The following is a 5,862-nucleotide window of genomic DNA, read 5'->3' on the forward strand; positions in this document are numbered from 1 at the left end:
GCCTGGTGTTTGATTGTTAATACAATGTATGTCCCATTGTATCAGCACCTCCGAGACGACATCACACGTGGCCAGACCCGCTCCCGAGGCCGCATGCCGCCACAACCACATTTCTCGGAAAACCCATACAACCACTTCAGACCTCCGTTAGGCAAAACGTCCATCCCGTGACCGTGGCTACGTTCGGCGACCAATTGTCACCTCGAACCCAATCTCGCTATCACAAATCCCGAACAATTACAGCTATGATAAAATCTAGCCTAGAGTACTAGAAGATGTTCCCAAAATTTCCAAGGAACGGCTTCGGCTTTCCTATCATCTCCAACATATAATAATAAAATTATAACAGATTATCAGCCACATTGCAATGAAATTCCATAAAAAGTTTAATTATTAGTGAATCAAGAGCGTAACCCAAAATCGGGCTTGTAAAAAATCCCGTTAAGTTTATTTTATCAAGAAAATACTAAGGACCAACAGGGAGTCAGATAAATATTTAACATGAAGCAATAGGACGAAATACAATATAATGTAATAAAATATAACGAAATACAAAATATCGCAAAATAATATAAAGAAATATACTATAAAGAAATACAATATATCGTAATATAATATAACGTAATACTATATAATAAAATACATTACAATGCGATACATTATAACATAATACATTTTCACGTAACAACATATAACGTAATACTAGTAATACTATATATAAAGTAATACATTATAACGTAATACTATATAACGCAATACGTTATATCGTAATACAATGGAACGTAGTATAAAATAACGTAATAAATTAAAACGTAATGCTCTATAATGCAATATTATATAACGTAATACACTACAATATAATATAACGTAATACTATACAACGTAATACGTCATAACAATATACTATATAACGTTCTGCTATATAACCTAATACATTATAAAGTTATATTATATATCATTGTACAATATAACGTAATGCGTTATAATGTTATACTACATAACGTTATACTATATAACGTAACACGTCATAACGTAACAGTATATAAGGTAATACGTTATAACGTTATACCATATAACATATTACGTTATAACGTTATACCATATAACGTTACACTATATAACGTAATACGTTTTAACTTTATGATATACAACGTAATACGTTATAATGTTACACCATATAACGTTTTACTATATAACGTAATACGTTATAACATTTTACCATATAACGTATAACGTTATAACGTTATACCATATAACGTTATACTATATAACGAATTACGTTATGACGTTAAACCATATAACGTTATACTAGGTTACGTAATACGTTATAACGTTATACCATATAACGTTATACTATATAACGGAATAATATATAACGTAATACGCTATAGCGTTATATTATATAACGTAATACGTTATAGCGTTATACCATATTACGAATTACGTTATGACTTTATACCATACAATGTTATACTATGTAACGTACTACGTTATAACGTTATAGTAAATAGCGTAATAATACGTTCTGACATATATTACGTTATGACGACATACCTTATAACTTTATACTGTATAACGTATTACGTTATAACGTTATACAATAACGTAATACATTATAACTTTATACCATATAATGTGTTAGAATTTAATCTTGAAATTAAGATTAATAAACTGTGTGGAAGACACAATGTGTGTATTGAAACAATACTTTATGATTTTTATTAAACAAAGTTACAAGTAAAATACAAGTAAGCGTTATGAATGTTGACAGTTGGCTAGTTGTTCACAGACTGACTTGCTTAGTGACCCATGGCCCTTAAAAAGGTTTAGAACCCCACTCTGTATGCAGTAATGAGTGTGACCTGTGTGAGTGTCTGTGTGGCGTCACATGTGCTACAGAACCTTCTAGTAGCTTCTCGACGTGCCCATCGAGAATGTTCCATCCGTATCCTTAAGCTTCTTCCGCCAAATTCTCGAAAGAGCATGCACGTGCTAGCCGCCATGGTACATCTTACGAACGCGCACTAGTAGGTATAGCGTTGGACAACGAAAGGAAGAATCCATACGATCAACCACCTTATCTGCATGCGATTGATATCGTTGTATTCCAACACCCTTCCTCAACGATATTAATCGCTGATTATTGATTCTGTAAATTGCACTTTCAATACTTTTCTTCTGTCGTAATTGTCTTACAAGATGATATCTGGTTTCTATATGCCTTGTTCTGTTGCTAAACTTATTATTTGTGGCTATTTGGATGCAGCTTTGATTATCATCGTAGAGAATTAATTTTCTTCTATCTTCTCATTTATTTTTGCCGCAATGAGGATGTCGTCTACGTACACAATGAGGTAAATTGAGTCTTCGCCTACCATTAAAATGTACAGACACGGATCCACCTCGCTTTGATTAAAACCACGTTCGACTAATGTCTCGTGTAGCTGCTCATTCCACACTCGAGCAGCTTGTTTGAGGCCATATATACTTTTGTTCAGTTTACATGCATACCTGCGGTCTTCGATCTCGTATCCTTCAGGTTGACCCATGTAAACTGTTTCCACTGGCGCGAACACCTCGTCGTAATCTTTACCGAATTTTTGTGAAAAACCCTTTGCGACGAGTCTTGCCTTATATTTCACAATTTTGCCCTCGGTGTTTCTCTTTATCCTGTAGACCCATTTACATCCGATAACTTTTCGCTCTTTAGGCGGAATCACAAGGTCCCAAGTCTTGTTATTTTTAAGTGAATCCATTTCCTCGTCCATTGCCTTTATCCACAGTTCTGCATCTGGCCTTGATAATGCATCCTTTCGATCCTTTGGCTCTTCTAGGCTAACTGCCATGTTTAGTGCTCCCATGTACCTGTCGGGAGGAATTCCTTTATTTAATCCTTTTGATCGCCTTGGCTCTGAACCTTGAATATCTTCACTCGTTGTTTTATTTTCCTTGTCTTTGCCTTCGGATTCATCTTTGGGTCCTTTTTCTTCAACAATTTCCTTATTGTTACTTCCTGTTTTATCCACTGTACCTTCAGTAACATTCTGTTCTTCAATGATAATTTCTTCAGTCCCGGGTTCCTTATGAGTCTCAAGAAAGATCACATTACGACTTATCTTCACTTTATCTGTGGCTGTATCAAGTAGTCTATATGCCTTTGACTCTTCCGAATATCCGACAAACCTTAACTTTTCTGCTTTTTCGTCTGATTTTCTTCGACACTCTTGAGGTATATGTGCATATGCCATAGTACCAAAAGAACGAAGATTTTTGACGTCAGGTAGTTTAGAATACCATAATTCGTACGGCGTCTTACCTGTGTGTTTTGTGGGTAGGACATTTTGCAGGTAGTTGGCTGTGTGTATTGCTTCACCCCAATACTTCTTGTCCATGTCGGCGTCGATAAGCATACATTTAGCCATTTCTATTAGTGAGCGATTCTTCCTTTCAGCGACTCCATTTTGCTGCGGTGAGTATCCTGCTGTATATTGAATCCTTATACCTTCACTTTGCAAATAATTCCTCAGGTCGTTGTTGACGTATTCCCTTCCTCGATCCGATCTTATTGCTTTAGGTGTCTTATTTAATTGATTTTTCATCGATTGCACAAATTCTTTGATATATCTCGTGGTTTCGTGTTTTGTTTCCATCAGATATATTTTTGTGAATCTACTGAAATCATCGATTACAGTTAAAGCATATCTTTTCTTACCTGGAGTTGCAGTCTGCATTGGGCCACAAACATCTGTATGTATGAGATCCAGTATACTACTCGTCCTTGTCGTTGATTCTTTAGGGAAAGGTTTTTTCGTCATTTTTCCTTTTATACAGCACTCGCAAATTTCTCTTATTCCGCAGTCCTTTATCTTTATCCCGGTTGCAAAGCCGTTTTCTAATTGCTTTATCGCATCTATGTTTCTATGCCCAAAACGCTTATGCCAGGTATGTTGACAGTTTGCATTGTGTTCTTTTTCTTTAATTGCACATGCGCTTTCGATGGTCGGCAGTAGGTATAAGTTGCTTGAGGCTTTGGCGAATACTTCTACTACTCCATCTTTTACAATACGACAACCGTCATTCTCGAAACTTACTTTATAGCCGTCACTCGTTAGTTTTTTTACCGAGAGTAAGTTCGAGCTTAGTCCATGTATGTACAACACATTGTCAACATGCATGTCTATTACCTTACCGTTACTTGGGTGCTTTATGATACCTGATCCTTTGCCTTTTATTTGAACTGCCTTATCTTCGTCTGCTAGAAGTACAAGACCCTTTTCATCTGGATTGAAACTGCTGAAAAAATTTCTATCTGCCGTCATGTGGCTCGTAGCCCCTGAGTCAATAATCCATACATCTGTACGCTTTCTATCTTTATTACTCATTCCGAGGCAAAGTTCCTGGGAAATTTTCTCAGATGCCTTATGTTCTGTACTCACGAAAGCTTGCTGGTCTTCATCAGATGTATATTCCATCACCTTATTCGCTTTATTTTTCTTTGCTTTCCATGCGGCGTATTTACGACAATCCTTCTTCATGTGCCCGGGTTTCTCGCAAAAGAAACATTTCGTCTTACTGTTACTACCATCACTTACTTTCATTACCGTTTCGTTTTGGTCTGTTGTCCATCCTGAACCTCTGCGCCGTTTATATTCGTCGATGAGCTTTCCTTTGACGAATTCCATAGTGAGATCTGATTCCGGTCTACTTTCCAGACTGCTAATTAGAGGATTGTATGACTCTGGTAGACTACGTAGAATCATTGCTACCGATATCTCCTCACCCAAGGGTTTTCCTAATGCTGTTAGCCGATCGAACATGTTCAACATTTTCGTTAAGTGTTCTTCCAAATTTCCGCCTTCAGCTAAGTTCATTCGACATATATCCTTGAGCAGAAATACTTTATTTGATAATGATGCTTTCTGATGATAGTTCTTTAGGGCCTCCCATGCTTGCTTCGCCGATTTTGCTCCCCGAATGTGAATAAGCTGACTATCCTCGACAAGTAACCCTATTGTCGCGCGAGCCTGATCGTCCTTATCTAGCCAATTTTGATCCATTTTTTCGGGCGCTGGAGTTGGATCTCTGATCACTGTCCAAACTTTATCTTTAATTAATAACAATTCGAGTTTATCTCTCCACGTCTCGTAATTGCTGCCGTTAAGTCTTTGTATTTCGAAACGTGCACTACCCGCCATTGTTAATTTGCTATAGCCCGCACTTATACGCTTATACTTTACACTTATACTTTACTTTAAGACTGTATGTTAATTGTTTAATATTTACTTTAATCAGGAACTTATTTCAACACTAGCACATTGGGTCTGGGCCCATAACCTGTTAGAATTTAATCTTGAAATTAAGATTAATAAACTGTGTGGAAGACACAATGTGTGTATTGAAACAATACTTTATGATTTTTATTAAACAAAGTTACAAGTAAAATACAAGTAAGCGTTATGAATGTTGACAGTTGGCTAGTTGTTCACAGACTGACTTGCTTAGTGACCCATGGCCCTTAAAAAGGTTTAGAACCCCACTCTGTATGCAGTAATGAGTGTGACCTGTGTGAGTGTCTGTGTGGCGTCACATGTGCTACAGAACCTTCTAGTAGCTTCTCGACGTGCCCATCGAGAATGTTCCATCCGTATCCTTAAGCTTCTTCCGCCAAATTCTCGAAAGAGCATGCACGTGCTAGCCGCCATGGTACATCTCGCGAACGCGCACTAGTGGGGATAGCGTTGGACAACGAAAGGAAGAATCCATACGATCAACCACCTTATCTGCATGCGATTGATATCGTTGTATTCCAACATAATGTATTACGTTATAACGTTACACCATGTAACGTTTTACTATTTAACG

Source organism: Bombus flavifrons, chromosome 4, assembly GCF_040668555.2.
Source record: "Bombus flavifrons isolate JBK064 chromosome 4, iyBomFlav1_principal, whole genome shotgun sequence".
In the NCBI taxonomy this organism is placed as follows: domain Eukaryota; kingdom Metazoa; phylum Arthropoda; class Insecta; order Hymenoptera; family Apidae; genus Bombus; species Bombus flavifrons.